This window comes from Cetorhinus maximus, chromosome 11 (assembly GCF_964194155.1).
Source record: "Cetorhinus maximus chromosome 11, sCetMax3.hap1.1, whole genome shotgun sequence".
In the NCBI taxonomy this organism is placed as follows: domain Eukaryota; kingdom Metazoa; phylum Chordata; class Chondrichthyes; order Lamniformes; family Cetorhinidae; genus Cetorhinus; species Cetorhinus maximus.
In genome coordinates, this window is record NC_135889.1 from 106,764,104 (window position 1) to 106,782,456 (window position 18,353).

An 18,353-nucleotide genomic window follows, 5' to 3' on the forward strand; every position below is an offset into this window, starting at 1 on the left:
ATAGACTGGGCAAACCAGATTAGCAATAATACTGTGGTGACTGAATTCCTGGAGTGTGTACGAATATGTTGAGGAATGGACTAGGGCACAAGCTATCCTAGATTGGTAATGTGCAATGAGAAGGGGTTAATTAATAATCTTGTTGTGTGGGGCACTTTAGGGAACAGTGACCATAACATGATAGAATTCTTCATTAGGATGGAAAATGAAGTAGCCCAATCTGAAACTAGGGTCCTAATTGTTAACAAAGGAAACTACAAAGATATGAGTCATGAGTTGGCTAAGCTAAATTGGAAAACTTCATTAAAAGGCATGATGATGGATAGGCAATGGCTAATATTTAAGGAATGAATGTATGCATTGCAACTGTTATATATTCCTTTCTGGTGCAAAAACACAACAAGAAAAGTGGCCCAGCCATGGCTAACAAAATAAATTAAGGATAGTATTAAATCCAAAGAGGAATCATATAAAGTTGCTAGAAAAAGTAGCAAGCCTGAGGATTGGGAACAGTTTAGAATTCAGCAAAGGAGGACCAAGAGATTGATTAAGAGGGAAATAATAGAGTACGAGAGTAAACTTGCAAGGAACATAATAGAGGACTGTAAAAGCTTTTATAAGTATGTAAAAAGAAAAATATTAATAAAGACAAATGTAGATCCCTTACGGTCTGAAACGGGACAATTTATAATAGAGAACAAGGAAATGACAGCAATTAAACAACTACTATAGTTCTGTCTTCGCAGGGGCAGACACAAATAACTTCCCAGAAATACTAGGGAACCAAGGGCCTAGTGAGAAGGAGGGATTGAAGGAAATTAGTATTATTAAATCAATAGTGCTAGTGAAATTAATGGGACTGAAAGCCAATAAATTCCCAGGGCATGATGATCTACATCCCAGGGTACTAAAGAAAGTGTGGCCATAGAAATAGTCGCTGCATTGGTTATCATCTTCCAAAAGTCTATAGATTCTGGAACAGCCCAAGCAGATTGGAGGGTGGCAAATGTAACCCCACTATTATAAAGGATGTAATAACAGAACACTTGGAAAATGTCAACAGGATTAGACAAAGTCAACATGGATTTGTGAAAGGGAAATCATGTTTAACAAACCTATTGGAATTTTTTAAGGGCATAACTAGCAGAATGGATAAGGGAGAACCAGTGGATGTGGTGTATTTGGATTTCAGAAAGCTTTTGATAAAGTTCCACATAAGAGGTTAGTGTTTAAAGTACATGGGATTGGGGTAATATATTGGCATGCAGACAGGAAACAGAGAGTAGGAATAAACGGGTTACTTTTTGGAGTGGCAGCCTGTGACTAATGGGTTACTGTAGGGATCAGTGCTAGGGCCCCAGCTATTCGTAATATATATCAATGATTTGGATGAGGGAACCAAATGTAATATTTCCAAGTTTGCTGATGACACAAAACTTGATGGGAATGTAAGCAATGAGGAGAGTGTTCAGAGGCTTCAGGGTGATTTAGACAGGTTGAGTGAGTGGGCAAATACATGGCAGATGCAGTATAGCGTGGATAAGTATGAAGTTATCCACTTTGGCAGGAAAGACAGAATGGCAGAGTGTTATTAAAATGGTGATAGATTGGGAAATGTTGATGTACAAAGGGGCCTGGGCATCCTTGTACACCTATCACTGAAAGCAAGCATGCAAGTGCAGCAAGCAGTTAAGAAGGCAAATGGCATGTTGGCCTTCATTGCGAGAGAACTTGAGTACAGGAGCAAGGATGTCGTACTACAGCTGTTCAGGGCCTTGGTGAGACAGCACCTGGAGTATTGCGTGCAGCTTTGGTCTCCTTACCTAAGAAAGGATATACTTTCCATAGAGGGTGCGCAGCGAAGTTTCACCAGACTGATGCCTGGGATGGCAGGATTGCCGTACGAGGAGAGATTGGGCTGACTAGGCCAGTATTCACTGGAGTTTAGAAGAATGAGAGGGGATCTCATTGAAACACATAAAATTCTGACAGGGATGGACAGACTGAACGCAGGGTTGATATTTCCTCTGGCTGGGAGGCCTAGAACAAGTGGTCACAGTCTCAGGATAAAGGGTAGGTCATTCAGCACTGAGATGAGGCGAAATTTCTTCACTCAGAGGGTCATGAACCTATGGAATTCTCTACCACAGAAGGCTGTGGAGACCAAGTCACTGAATATATTTAAGAAGGAAATAGATAGATTTCTGGACACCAAAGGCATCAAGGGGTATGGGGAAAGCACGGGAGTACGCCGTTGAGATAGAGGATCAGCCACGATCATATTGAATAGTATAGCAGGCTTGAAGGGCCGAATGGCCTACTCCTGCCCCTATTTTCTATGTTTCAGAGAAGACGTTAAACAGAGGCTCTACATGCCTTCACAGGCAGATGTAAAAGACCCCATGGCACTATTTTGAAGAAGAGCAGGGGAGTTATTCCCAATATCCTGGCTAATATTTATCCCTTAATCAATACCACAAAAAACAGAATTTCTGGTCATTATCACATTGTTTGTGGAAGTTCACTGTGAGCACATTGGCTGCCATGTTTCCTACATTATAATAGTTCCTACATCAAAAAGAATATTTCTGACCTGCCCAGTCAACATTATTACGGCCAGACCCCAGGCGAGGTCCCCCAATTTGTTATGATCCCAGATGAGCTCCCCCAAATTGTTACACTCCTGGGCGAGGAGAAATGAGCTGGCTCCCCTTTTTTATTCAACCCCCACTGTTGCTCACAACAAGGTTAAATTTAAAAGGGATCCCTTCCCTCATGGATACTTTTTCCCAGTCCAAATGTATTTAGTTTTTAGGAGGAGCCAATTTAATCAGGTTTTCTTGATTCAAAGGAATAGTAAGTTTATTAGTTAATAAAAACCCGAGGAAAAAAAAAATAATAATGTAACACACATACACACAGATCAGAAATGAGAAGTTGAGTCCAAAAGTAAAAGTTAATAAAGATATATGAATCAGTCTTTGGCTTGCCCATGAGGAGTAGATGATGAAACGTTGCAGCCATTAAGTTGAGTGATTCTGGTAGATCTGACATTGGCAGTTGAGCAGTTGGCTTGGAGACACTTGGTTCTGCAGGTTAGCTGAAGGAGTTGCCCTGTTTCCTTTTTGACTGTGACTTTGCTGACTTGCCTCCAGCCAGAAAGAGTGATAGACATTTAACTGCAAGCTACAGGGATGTCTAGTTGCTGTTTTTCTACTATAACCTTCACAGCACACACTAACACACCAGAACTAGAGCACACAGATCAGGTTTTCAGCTGACTTTTTAAACCCATTTCCTTGTGTACTCCTGGAAGGGAAAAAGACAAACATGTCTTTCACCCAAAATCTGCTTTCTTTCAACTCAGACTATTTCCAAATTCTGAGATATAACTCAATAGGAGATGGTTTCTATTGAGATGTGGTAATCAGTCACTATTGGCTCCTCAACCACAGGAGATTAAAGTTCAGTCTTTTGCATTGTATCTCTCCCTTTCAAGTGTCTCTGTCTGAAGTAGGCCTTGACACCATTTTTGGTGCAACATTCCAGGGCCTCTCTGGACTAGTCAGTCATGTATAATCCACATAGGAAGTTTCCAAAAAGTGGTTATTTTACTAGTTCAGCCAACTTTTGCTTATATTTCTTTTTTTAAAAAACTATATATAAAAAGACTATATCTGGCATGAACAATTCATTGATGGTGCTTGCATTATGTATAACATAGGTTTTCAAGCTAAAATCCCTGATGTCATCAGATTTCTGTAATTACTACTAATAAAAATTGTTTCATGCAGTAATAACATTGTTTTCTGCTTGACGTTTGACTTCCCTTTGGAAGCTAGGATTGCTGTTCCCTAAAAACAAAACATTTAAAATTCATGGGTATGTCATTTTGCTTTTGAATTTGATTTCTATAGGCAGTCCTCGAGCACCAGGCAAAGCAGAGAGGAGAAGCACCGCTGTGAGAAGACAAGAATGATCGAATATAGTACCATTGTATTCTGCCCATTTCTTAGCTCAGAAAACCATCATCAAAAATCATGAACACTTTCAAAAACTGGCATTATATAAATATTCTTGCTTAGAGAGCTGGCATGTATTCAATGGGCTGAATGGCCTCCTTCTATTCCATAATGACTCGATGGGCTAAATTTTGCCACTCAGGAGCAAGTCCTGCTCAGCTCCAGCTAGCAGCAGAACCCTGGGTGGCATTTTACTGATGGCAGCCAATTAACATGCTGCCACTAAGACCGCCAAGAGCTGCTGCCCAATCAGAGAGCCAGCAGCTCAGCAACCTCAGCAACAACACCTCTTGATGCCTCCCCCCACCATATTGCCAGCCCTCCCACCTCAGTCCATTTCCAGACAGCTAGGAAAATCATCACCTAAGTTCCATGTAAATGTATTTAACAACTTACTGTCTTTGGCCAATGTTTATGATATATGTGCTGTTTAGAACATGTCTTAAAGGGCTTTGTTTATTGGGAAAATTTTAGACTATTATAAAGGATTAATAGCAGAGCATTTCGAAATGCATAATATAATCAAGCAGAGTCAGCATGGCTTCATGAAGGGGAAATCATGCCTAACAAATTTATCAGAATTCTTTGAGGAGGTAACAAGCAGAATAGATAAAGGAGAACCAGGTGAGGTAATATATTTGGATCTCCAAAAGGCATTCAATAAGGTACCGCACATAAGGCTACTTAATAAGATAAGAGCCTATGGTGTTGGGGGTAGTATATTAGCATGGATTGAGGATTGGCTAACTAATAGCTGACAGAGAGTTGGGATAAGGGGGGCATTCAGGTTGGCAACCTGTAACCAGTGGAGTGCCACAGGGATCAGTGCTGGGACTACAGTTATTTACAATATATACTAATGACTTGGATGAGGGAAGAGAGTGTACTATCACCAAGTTTGCAGATGACACAACAATACATGGGAAGGCAAATGGTGAGGATGACACAAAGAGTCTACAGAGGGATATAGACAGATTAAGTGAGTGGGCAAAAAACTTGACAGATGGAATATAATGTGGGAAAATGTGAGGTGATGCACTTTCGCAGGAAGAATAGAGGAGCTCAATATTATTTAAATGGAGAAAGACTGAAGAAAGCTGCAGCACTGAGGGATTGGGGGTCCTCGTGCGTGAATCCCAAAAAGCTAGCATACAAGTTCAGCAGGTAATAAGGAAGGCAAATGGAATGTTGGCCTTTATTTCAGAGAGAATGGAGTATAAAAATAGAGAAGTCTTCCTAAAATTATACAAGGCACTAATTAAACCACACCTAGAATACTGTGAACAGTTTTGGTCCCCTTATCTAAGGAAAGATATACCGGCAGAGGAGGCAGTCCAGAGAATGTTCACTAGGTTGATCCTTGGGATGGAGGGATTTTCTTATGAGGAGAGGTTGAGTAGGTTGAGCCTGTACTCATTAGAGTTTAGAAGAATGAGAAGTGACCTTATTGAAACATATAAGATTGTTAGGGGGCTTGACAGGGTAGTTGCTGAGAGGTTGTTCCCCCTTGTGGGAGAGTAAGGGGTCGCACATTTAAGACAGAGATGAGGAGGAATTTCTTCTCTCAGAGGGTAGTGACTCTGTGAAATTATTTACCGCAGAGGGCTGTAGAGACTGTGCCATTAAGTATATTCAAGGCTGAGATAGACAATTTTTTAATCAGTAAGGGAATCAAGGGTGACAGGGAAAAGGCAGGAAAGTGGAGTTGAGGATTATCAGATCAGCCATGATCTCATCGAATGGTGGAGCAGGCTCAATGGGCTGAATGGCCTACTTCTGCTCCTACATCTTATGGTCTTATGCAGCATGGTGTATTTAAGTTTTAAAAGTCACTTTCATGCAATGTTGACCTTTAGAAGCTTTTTCAAAAGTAAATGTGATATATGTGATAAAGGGATTTGCAGCATGTTACAATTCACTGTTACAAATCTATTTATGTAACTTGGCTTTTTAGAATGTTTTAACCATGTGTAATGTGTTACAAATGACATATGCAGTACCTGTAAGTTGATGGAAGCTATCACGTTAACAGGTATTCCAGAATCTATTGCGGAATCATACCTTGAACAGGTGACATGTTCACCTTCTGGCATCTCAGAAATTGTGCTTCGCATTCTGCAACCATGCTACTGTACTTAAGTGATGTCAGCATGGCTTCATGAAGGGGAAATCATGCCTGACAAATTTATTAGAATTCTTTGAGGAGGTAACAAGCAGAATAGATAAAGGAGAACCAGTAGATGTAATATATTTGGATTTTCAAAAGGTGACACAGGTGCAGGAACCATCAGAGAAGAGTCAGGCAACATATTCTCTTGCTGAGCAAGGAGATCAGCAATCCACCTCAAAGAGTGTACAGGCAGAAGATGTCCTATGCAACGATGTGAGAGGAGTTGTGTGCCAGGAGACTACCCTGCAGCAAGGAAGCGATGGGACACCTCTGTGAAATATTGAAGTATGACCTGAAGCCAACCTCAAAATGCTGCACTGCCTTAAAAGTGCCAATGAAAGTCACCACAGCACTGAATTTTTTTGCATATGGGTCATTTTAGTCTGGGACTGGTGACATATGCAATATTTCCCAGAGTGCTGCAAGGGCTTGAATTGACCAGATAACTGAGGTAATTTAGCATTGGGCTTCAGACTTCATTCATTTTGACATGTCCCCTGTGAGAACGAAGAAGAGGTCCCTCGCATTTTACGAGATTGATGGGTTCCCGAAAGTGATTGGGGCTATGGATGGATTGCATATTTCACTGAAGGCACCAAAAGATGAGCCTGTTTCCTTCATCAACAGGTGGGATTCCTACCTTTGTACATGATGATTGTATGTGATGCCCAAACAGAGATTCTGAATGTAAATGCAGATAATCAGGGAAGTGCGCATGATTCATTCATCCTGGAGAACTTAATGTTGCAGCAGACCGTGAGTGCATCACCGGGAATCACAGGATGGCTTTTGGGTGATAAGGGATAGCCGCTGAGAGTGTGGCTGATGACACCGTACTGGAGGACGAGCAACAAAGCACAGTAATGAAACAACCGTGCACATGTATCAATACATCAGGTGATGGAGAGGACAATATGGGTACTAAAGTCACGTTCCCATTGCCTGGACAGGTCAGGGAGCATTTTACAGTACTCATCTATACAAGTTTCCAAGAAGGTCCTACAAGAGAAGGGATAGCCCTGGACTTAATTTTTGGGAATGAAGCTGGGCAAGTGGTAGAGGTATCAGCGGGGGAGCATTTTGCAGATAGTGATCAAAATTCTGTTAGACTCAAGATTGTTATGGAAAAGGAAAGGATGGGCCAGAAATCAGAGTTCCAGATTGGGGGAAGGCCGATTTTAATAAGATCAGATACGGTTTTGGCCGGAGTGGACTGGGAGCAGCTACTTTTAGGTAAATCTGCGTCAGAGCAGTAGGACACATTCAAGAAGGAAATAGGGAAAGTACAGGGACCTTGGTGTGCATGTCCACCGGTCTCTTAAGGTAGCGGGACAGGTAGATAAGGTAGTTAAGAAGGCATATGGGATACTTGGCTTTATTAGCTGAGACATAGAATATAAGAACAGGGAGGTTATGCTGGAGCTGTATAAATGCTAATTAGGCCACAGCTAGAGTATTGTGTGCAGTTCTGGAATCTGCATTATAGGAAGGATGTGTTTGCACTAGAGAGAGTGCAGAGGAAATTTACCAGGATGTTGCCTGGGCCAGAGAGTTTTAGTTATGAGGCGAGATTGGATAGACTGGGGTTATTTTCCTGGAGCAGAGGAGATTGAGGGGGTACATGATTGAGGTGTATAAAATCATGAGGGGCATAGATAGGGTAGACAGGAAGGAACTTTTCCCCTTGGTGAAGGGATCAATAACCAGGGGGCATAAATTTAAGGTAAGGGGCAGGAGGTTTAGAGGGGATGTGAGGAAGAATTTTTTCACCCAGAGGGTGGTGGGAATCTGGAACTCACTGCCTGAAAGGGTGGTAGAGGCAGAAACCCTCATAACATTTAAGAAATAGTTGAATGTGCACTTGCAATGCCATGGCATACAAGACAATGGGCCTAGTGCTGGAAAATGGGATTAGAATAGTTAGGTACTTGTTTGACCGGCGCAGACTCGATGGCCGAAGGGCCTTTTTCTGTGCTGTAGACCCCTATAACTCAATGACTTTATTGTAGCGTGTTGTGCATTGCACAACTTTGCCCTCCAGGAAGGACTGGGCCTTCACCCTGAGCATGAGAAATGGAAGACCTGGAGGAGTGCAACATGGATCCAGATGCAGACATGCCTCCTGGAGCCCGTGAGGAGGCCCCAGCCTCAGGCACCAGTAGGGCAGCTAGAGATCAGCTGGTTGCTACTGCTTTTGGACCTTGGGATTTGTAAATTCCCTGTCTGCCCCTCCCTCCCTCCCTCCTTCCTGAAATGAGACAAGAGAACTGTTGTCTTAAAGGTAAACAAATTACTTTATTTTAACACCAAAACTTGAAAGACTTTTGGAGGTAGCTACTGCTGAAGAAGGTAACGTTCAGCAGTTCAAGTAAGGGGTTGTGTTCTCAAATATTTAAGATTTTGTATCTTTTCCATTATTTTTATGTGAATAAAATGTTTCAGAAAACTTTACAAAGATTCCTGCAAATATGTTATTTGAGCATCAGAAAGAGCGAATACATAAATATCATATAAGAGTGCAATTCATGAATAACATATCAATCAATTAAACAACAAATCTGAAGTGGAACTCCTGCACATTTAAATAAAGGCATAAATACATCAATAAATAATACAGAAAACAAAAATAGAAAAATCAAGCCAAGGTAACAGAACACGTTGTGCGGTCAAATATGGTGATCAATATAACAATAAGGAACATAACACAAAGCAACGAAAGACCGAAAAATATCTCTCATGATAAAAAGGGAGAGGGAGATAATAAGGTAGAGGAGGCAGTGTTGGAAGAAGGGACCCTAATTCCTTCTGTGTCTCCTCTGTCCAATATCTCTGCACTGGGCTGCTGCTGGCCAGGAGATGCAGATGCTACAATTTGAGCCAGAACCTGACAAAGAACCTCATTCCGCTGATGAAGAATCTCATTGTCTCTTTGCAGATGCTGGTTAACATCTGTCGTAAATTCAGTCAAAGTTTGCTGAAGCTAATGAGTAGAAGTGGCCTAATAACTCTCTATACTTCGGACCTGTTCCTGATATAAGCACCCAAGGAGAATCACACCATATTCATTTTGTTCATCACCAGCGTGGGTCCGATGTCGCCAGTGTGCTCATGGAGATGGTGGAGCTTCTGCCCCCAAAGCAGTGGGTTCCTCGCCTCCCAAAGGTTCTGAGTGTCCTCCTTCCACAGCAGCCAAAGCATCACAGACCTTCCCCTCCTCAAGAACTGTAACATTTAACTCTACCACAGAAATTTCATCAACACCAACTTTCAAATCAGACACCTCACCCTCCTGACACTCCTCTCACTCTTCTGCTGCAGCTGCCGGGGCACATTACGGTGAGGTATCTGCCACCATCCCTTGTCATCACTCCTTTCAGGAATCTCAGGCGCTGCTGCCAACACACCCCCATTGCCATCCGATGTGTCCATGGACACCTGTGCGTTAGTCAGAGGAAAGAATTCACGATTATTTTTTGGTCACATAAATGAACTCTCCTCCTGATGGTTTAAGCACTCAGCTGATGACATCAACTTCGCTCATCCCCATACCTGATGTATCACCAGCTACCATAGGATTGGAGAGGCCGAGTAGCTGCCTCACAAACTCCTCCTGTTCTGTCAGGTCCTTTCTGTATGGCACAACTACCCCACCCCGCTCCACCTCCAGTCAATGAGTATCCCCGGACATTATGGGCAAGCTTTCCCTAAAGGAAGAAATGGAAATTTTTAAAAATCAGAGTCCAGACTTTGCTGTGCTATCTTGTGACACATTTTACGACTGCTGGAGACAGTTTTCAGCCTGCACCCTGGGGGGACTTCTGATTAGAGATAACAGTTCTGACCAAGTCAGAGCTATCTCCAAGTCAACTACATTTTACAATAGTTCATAAGCTCAGTAAAGAAAAACAACATCTCGTGATCTTTCTGCATTTTTAACTTAAAAAACAGTATTTAAAGTTTCATAAATTAACTTAAATATATATATTTATACCCTGGCGGCATGCATCAAATCATGAAGTTCCTTCCTGCATTGATCTACCATCCATCACATGGTGTTATTCACGCTGACCACACTCCCTACTTCTTTCCAGGCAACAGACTGCATTTAGATAAAAGCAAAATACTGCGGATGCTGGAAATCTAGAACAAAAACAAAAATACCTGGAAAAACTCAGCAGGTCTGACAGCATCTGCGGAGAGGGATACAGTTGACGTTTCGGGTCCAATTGACCCTTCACCAGAACTAAGACATATAGAAATGAGATGAAATATGAGCTAGTAGAAGGGGGTGGGACAGGAGAGCTCGATAGGGGGCCAGTGATAGGTGGAGGCCAAGAAGAGACTTGCCAAAGGTGTCATAGACAAAAGGACAAATGGGTGTTGATGGTGGTGATATTATCTAAAAGATGTGCTAATGGGGACATTAAGGGAAGCAAGCTAGGGGCAGATGGCCCTAATGCAGGTGGGGTGGGGGGGAAGGGATTGATCCCTTTCCGATCCCCCTTTTTCCAATAATTTATAATTTTTTTACAACTATATTATTTTCTTTTCCCACCTATTTTTAAATTTATTTTGATCTATTGTTTCATCTTCACCTTTAAGCCCATTTCGATCCCTTCCCCCCACCCCATCTGCCACTAGCTTGCTTCCCTTAATGTCCCCATTAGCACATCCTTTAGATAATATCACCACTGTCAACACCCCTTTGTCCTTTTGTCTGTGACCTCTTTGGCAGTCTCTTCTTGGCCTCCACCTATCACTGGCCCCCTATCGAGCTCTTCTGTCCCACCCCCTTCTACCAGCTCATATTTCATCTCATTTCTATACGTCTTAGTTCTGGTGAAGGGTCACATGGACTCGAAATGTCAACTGTATCCCTCTCCGCAGATGCTGTCAGGCCTGCTGAGTTTTTCCTGGTATTTTTGTTTTTGTAACGGACTGCACTTTCCTTGGTGGTTTCACCTCCTCGGGTGTGGCTCCATCTTGCTTCCACTGTAGCGAGGAGAACATTTGTCCCTTCATCTGAGAAATTCTGACTTCTGCAGAATCTGCTGCGCTGACATCTTCCACAGGTGAAAACGTAAGTACTTTTCAGCTGGCTACACTTAGAATTATCAAATAACATTAAACGTTTAAAAGAAATTTTTAAAAACTGATTACAGGTAGAATTAATAAATGACAATAACATTGGACGTTTAAAAGAAATAGAAGAAGTAATTTAAAAAGATATGTAATACACAAAAAATGGTCCAGAAGTTTGAATCGGGTACCTGGCTGTTTAAAACACAACGCTGTCTGCTGGCTGTGCATATAAACTGTGTTCCCAGATTTTCTCGTGCCATTGGGTGTGGCAGGGATGGAGGGTGGGGGAGGAGCGGTGGGTGGTGGTTACATGACTTCAACTCTCCTGTGCTGCAACAAGGCCTGTCTGGCTGGCTACAATGTGGGCGCTCCAGGGAGCTGCCAGAGTCAGGAAAAATCACTTCCAGGTAAATGTGCACATTTTCAGGTGATCTGCGTCGCTTGGAAAGGTTCCAATGCTTATCGGACGTATTGGGCCAAGAGGGGCGTCAACTTAGATCATAACAAGATGCAAAGCAAACAAATACAAGAAAGTCATGGTTTTGGAATCTGAAATTTAAAAATGCTTTCCGATCTGCAGAGTTCCTGGAAACAATTAAATTCTGATTTGACCCACGTTACGATCAGTTTGACCACCTGGGCATAAAGGGACACATTTCTTACTTAACAGCAGATTAATACATTGAAGCTGGCATGCACTGACCTCAACGCCATTCTCCCTACATTATCACCATATTACTTGATATCTTTAATGTGTGGAAACCTATCGATCTCTGCCTTGAACACGCTCAATGACTGACCCTCCACTGCCCTCTGGAGTAAAGAATTCCAAAGATTCACCACCCTCTGAGTGAAAAAATTCCTCCTCGTCTCAGTCCTAAATGGCCTACCCTTTATTCTGAGACTGTGTCCCCTGGTTGTGGAGCCCCACCGTCCCCACCCCCCCAGCTTGGGGAAACATCCTTCCTGTATCTACCCTGTCTAGACCTGTAAGAATTCTGTATGTTTCAATGAGATCACCTCTCATTCTTATGAACTCGAGAGAATATAGGCCCAATCTCCTCAATCCCTCCTCACAGGACAATCCTGCCATCCCAGGAATGACTCTGGTGAACATTCGTTGCACTCTCTCTGTGACAATTATATCCTTCTTCAAATAAGGAGGCCAAAACTGTACACAATACCCCAGGTGCGGCCTCACCAAAGTTCTGTACAATTGCAACAAGAAATCTGTACTCCTGTGCTCAAATCCTCTTGCAATAAGGCCAACATACCATTTGCCTTCCAAATTGCTTGTTGCACCTGCATGGTACCTTTCAGTGATTCATGAACTAGGACACCCCAGCAGGTCCCTTTGGAAATCAACACTTTCCAATTTCTCACCAAAGAAATATTCTGCATTTCTGTTTTTCCTACCAAAGTGGATAACTTCACATTTTTTCACATTGTATTAAATCTGTCATGTTCTTGCCCATTCACTTAGCCTGTCTCAATCCTGTTAGGAAGAGTTCAAATAAATTATATTCATATTTGTGGATGTTAGGAGTGAGTTTTAGCTTTAAGGTTAAAGTTCCATCTGTATTTCTGTACTTGTGTGTTAAGAAAAGGTCAAGTTGAGTTTTAGTTGCCCACATTTCTAATGAGTTTTATGACTGTAAGAGAAAATAGATTAGAAAAGAGTAGAAAAAAACTGCACTGTTGCCTAGCAACAGGGGTCAAGAGAGGCAGGCCCCACCCATACACAAACAGAAAAACTAAAGAAATAGCAGTTTTGAGTTCAGCTGGGAGCAGCTGCCAGGCAGAAGCAACCTAGAAGGGGCAGATAGCCAGTCCCAAGCTAAATGAGAAAGTCCTCAAATCCAGAGGAGTGGAACAGGAGAAAGTCCCAAGCAGGCTTTCTGGTCAAAGAAAGCACAGGTACCTGGAAAAGGTCCTGTTAAGTGGAGTTAAGAATGAGGGGCAGAGAAAGACTCCAAGCTTCAAGCTTAAAACTTCAAGTTGCAGGAAGCAGAGTTAAACTGATATAAAGGCTTGTGAGAAGCCAGAAGGTTCAAAGAAACACCCAGAAGGAAAAAAACAGTTTGAACCAATACTCTCATTTCCCAGTTTTTACTGGTGTTCAATTTTAAGGTATACAAGACCAGTTCAGACCAGTGTTCTCATTTCCTAGTTTTTACTGTTTTACCATTCCGGGCAGCTGAAGATCTTTAACACTTTACTGTGGGCATGTAAAGCAGTGGTGCACTGTGGACAGCTGAGTTGGTGAAAGAGAGTACTTGGAAGAAAGCTTAAATGCTTGTGGTGACCCAGGGGAGAGGAACAATGGAAGGAGAGTTCGAAACCCCGGAGGTGAACCCTTGTGGAAGGTGTCTGAGAGAAATTGTCGGTTTGGGAGAAGATTCCAACGTGAGTTCTTGGAGAGTGGAGATTGGAAACCCTCGCATGAAAGACAGACTTCATTGAGGCTGGTTGGCTCACAGTGTGACAAGCGTGTGGGGGGAATTGAGGAGAGATCCATAGCATTTGTTTAGGGTGGCATCTGTCACTTGGCTTCAGAGTGTGATACACCTAACCACAAGCTATCTATTGGTATACATGTACTGTGTACTTACTGTGAACATTGGAGCATGAGATAGCTTTTGTAACTTGTGTTATCCTTACAAACCTTTATAAATCTGTAAAGGTATAGTTGTGGGTGAAGGAGCATTGTAATATAGTTCATCTTTTCTTGCTAAATAATTTTTTTTGTTAAAAGTTCAGCAGCTGACTTCTGTGACTGTTCAGTAGCCACTTTCCACCTATCTAAACAAACAAATAAAAGCTAAGTTGTGGCTGAGGGGATATAGCTCAGTGGTAGAGCATTTGACTGCAGATCAAGAGGTCCCTGGTTCAAATCCAGGTGTCCCCTTATTAAGGTAAGAGCAAAATACTGCAGCTGCTGGAGAACATTGTAGGTGTAGTGGCATCTGTGGAGAGAAAAACTTAATTCAATATTTTGAGTCAGCATGACCCTTCTTCAGATCTGAAGAGAAGTGGAAATGTGATGAAACTCTTAGTCCTTTAGTTCATGACATCTTTGTCAATCCCTCCTTTGTTCCCAGCTATCACTGGCCTTCTATCCAGCTCCACCTGCCCCACCCCCTTTAAACAGTATAAATTTCATCATATTTCCACTTCTCTTCAGCTCTGAAGAAGGGTCATGAGGTCTCAAAACGTTAACTCTGTTTCTCTCTCCACAGAGGCTGCTAGACCTGTTGAACTTTTCCAGCATTTTCTGTTTTTGCCTGTTTAGTAACTCTATTCTCCTAAATGTATGTGGAAAATGTATATGTTGGCTTTTAAGGGTGAGGGGATGTAGCTCAGTGGTAGAGCATTTGACTGCAGATCAAGTGGTCCCTGGTTCAAATCCAGGTGTCCCCTTATTGACTCAATTCTCACAAATACACATGGCAAATGTATTTCTTCCTTTCAAGGTGTTGGTAAGGCTGCACTTGGAATAATATGTACAGTTTTGGTCCCCATATTTAAGAAAGGATATACTGGCATTGGATGCTGTTCAAAAGAGATTCATGAGGCTGATTCCTGGGATGGAGGGGTTGATTTATCAAGAATGGCTAAACATGAGAGACCTTCATTCATTAGAGTTTAGAAGGATGAGAGCTGATCTTTTTGAAATACACAAGATTCTGAGGGGGCTTGACGGTAGATATTCTGATGAAGGGTCATACGGACTCAAAAAGTCAACTGTATCCCTCTCCACAGATGCTGTCAGACCTGCTGAGTTTTCCCAGGTATTTTTGTTTTTGTTCTAGGTGTTGAGAAGATGATTCCACAATTGGGGGAATCTCGAACTAGGGGACATAGTTACAGAATAAGGGGACACTCATTTAAAACTGAGATGTGAAGGAATTTCTTCTCTCACAGGGTAGTGAATGTCTGGAATTCTCAACCCCAGAGAGTTCTGGAGGCTAGATCATTGAAAGTATTTAAAGAGGGTGCAGATAGGTTTTTGAAATAGTGGGGAGTTGAGGACTATGAGGAGCTGGCACAAAAGAGGAGTTGAGGCCTGGGGCTAATCAACCGTGATCTCATTGAATGGTGGTGCAGGCTTGATGGCCGAATAGCCTACTCCTGCTCCTATTTCTTATATTCTAAGATCTATCAAGCCGGGTTCCACCCTGGGATCATGCTTGTCCAGTTGTAACATTACCAGGGATCATAACAATCCCTTTGAAGCCTCTTTTCATGCTCCTCACAACTCACATTCCCACCTAGTTTTGCGTCCTCAGTGAACTTGGAAATCCCTACATCCAAATTATTGATATAGATTGTGAACAGCTGGGGCCCAAACACTGATCCTTGCACTGATCCACTAGTCACAGCCTGCCATCCAGAGAATGACCCATTTATTCCTGCTCTTACCGCACTTTAACCAATTTTCAATCCATGATCCCCAAACCCATGTGCTCTAATTTTGTTCACTAACCTCTTACGGGACCTTAATGAAAGCCTTTTGAAAATACAAATACACCACATCCACTGGTCCCCCCTTACCACTCTGCTAGTTACATTGCCAAAATCCTCCAAAAGGATCTCCCCCTCCTACCCTAAGTTCCATGGTGAGATCAGAAAGTCCGAATGATTCCCGCCACTGAGCGAGGTGGGCTTTTATGTGCAATCATCTGTTCCCTGCCTTATTAGTTATGCACGCGCATGGTACACGTCACATCTCATGGTGCGGGCAGTCCGGGCACCATATTAGAAAGGCACTTGCACAGACCTTCACTATGGCCGCCAGGACCCTGGAAGGAGAATGAGCAGGAGAAGGCAACAAGCTGTCGCTCCCTGCTTCAGTGATGCATCCCTGGAGCATCTCCACCAGGCAGTGCAGGAAAGGTGGGCGTCCTCTTCCCCAGGGATGGCCCACAGGAGGCCCACCCACCTGACCACACCGGCTTGGGAGGAGGACGCCAGGGTGGTCAGCGCCCATGGGGTGCAGAGGAGGACTGCCTGCAGCGGACGAAACAGATCAGTGATCTCACCCACATGGATGTGGATAGGACCTGGGCATCACTGGCAAGACCAACATTTCTGTTGCCCAGCCCTAAATGCACTTGAGAATTGAGAGGTGTTGTCCTGTTGCCTTATTGACCTGCTGCAGCCCATGTGCTATGCTGTTAGTGAGGCAACTGCAGGAATTTCAGCCAGCCACTGTGAAGGCACAGCCATGGGGTGGAGTGCAGGGTAACTTGTAGGTGCTGCTGCTCCCATGTGTCTGCTGCCCTTGCCCTTCCTGCTGGTGAAGCTCACAGGGTGGATAGTGTTGTTGAAGGAGCCTTGGTGACTTGCTGCAGTGCATCTTGTACATGTTACACACTGTTGGCACTGTCTTGGTAAGGGAAGGAGTGAATGTTGAGAGTGCTGGATAGGGTATCAGTCAAGGGGCATGCTTTGTCCCGAATGGTGTCCAGCTTCCTGAGTGTTGTTGGAGCTGCACTCATCCAGGCAAGTGGAGACCAATCCACCCCACTCCTCATTCGTGCCATGTATATGGTGGTCAGGTTTTGGTGAATCATGAGGTAAGTTAGCAGCCACAGAATTAGCAGGCTACAAACTGCCCTTTCACCATATGTGCCCACAGTGTATCTATATGACTTTATGCAGGAGAAGGTGGCCCCACAACAAGAGCGGGAGAGAGAAGACGGGAGGAGGAATGCCTGAGGTCAGACACCTCACTACATTCGAGCAGCAGACTGCCGAGATGGCAGGGGAGGATCGTCACCGTACATGTGCCGACAGCGGGGTTGGCCTCCTCCAATCATCGAGTGAGGAAGCGTGCATAATCCGGAGAACGTTGGAAAATCAAGGTGATTGATGAGTGCCACATTTGATCCAGGCTGGGCAGACGCTTATTCTCTCTCCTCTCCATTCTAGGAGCCAGCTGGAAGATCATGAGGCCAGCACCCCCAGCAGAAGTAAGCCCCAGCCCCAGGACACCTCGCAGGAGGACGAGGATGACTTTGCACCTGTAGAGCCATCACAGTATTCACCTGCACCCCCCAACAGCCCAGAGACACCTCAGTGGGCAATATACCTAGTCTAGGCTTGGGCTCACACTCTGGTGGTTACCTCACAGACACATGTCCACAGCAGGAGGAGGCAGTGACAGTCAAGGTCTCTGGCACTCAGAGGACTGCTGGAGCAGAGGCCTCTGCTAAGACGGAGTCAGATGACAAGCCTCTAGGAGCAGTCATGGAGATGATGCTGGATTATCAGCAAGATGCAGCAGAACATCAGGCAGAGATGTCAGAGGCCCTCAACAGAGTGGCAAGAGAGATGGAGGAGTGCATCCAAGTGATCTCCCATGTAGTAGCACCAACATGTGAGTGCATTGACGTCTCCATGGGGAGGGTAGCAGATACCATGGAGAACCTGGTCCAGCAGAACGCACAGTCTCTGCTGGGGATATGCTCAGTCCTGAACTCCATCACTCTAGCCACAGGTGAGCTTCTGCAGTGGCTATGTGAGGGGGGGGATGAGGCACCTCGACCTCCCTCCAGGATTAAGGGAGGAGCGTCAGGCAGACATCTGGGGGAAATCCACCCAGGGCACTCCAAGGGTGTCCAGGCGTTCCCAAACCCCGATGCCTGTGACTCAGTCAGCTCCAGCTGCTCAGGCTGAGAAGGGTGCACCTGCCCCCGAGCAGGAGACCCAAAGCAGGTGGGGCCCACAGGCCTCGGATCTCCAGCAGACGTCCGCCGACGTCATCACAGGCATCAGGGCATGGTAGGCAGCAGACTGACTCCACCTCTGCTGCAGATGTCGGGGATGCACCTCGATGTGCGTTAGAGTTAGGAAAATTAAGAAGTATTGAATTAACACTGGTGGCACAGCTGTACAAGCATTGTATGTAGTTTTTGCACTTGAAAATATATGTTATCTTTCACTGACTGGAAGTCTGCTGGATTCATTCTTGTTGCTAGTTGTTTTAATGGTCACCAGCACTCCATCCCTTCCAGGGACAGAACCAAGGATGGGTCTTCCTCCGCATAATGCATGGCTGCACATGGAGACATCGT

At 44.0% G+C, this 18,353-nt stretch overlaps 2 non-coding genes across 2 annotated transcripts; both read left to right on the top strand.

The window, feature by feature from the left end:
- Positions 1 to 14,110: 14,110 nt before the first annotated feature.
- trnac-gca (transfer RNA cysteine (anticodon GCA)) lies at positions 14,111 to 14,182 on the top strand. Its single transcript has one exon. It is a non-coding gene; the product is annotated as a tRNA-Cys (tRNA).
- Positions 14,183 to 14,622: 440 nt separating this feature from the next.
- trnac-gca (transfer RNA cysteine (anticodon GCA)) lies at positions 14,623 to 14,694 on the top strand. The gene has a single exon. It is a non-coding gene; the product is annotated as a tRNA-Cys (tRNA).
- The last annotated feature ends 3,659 nt before the right edge of the window (positions 14,695 to 18,353 follow it).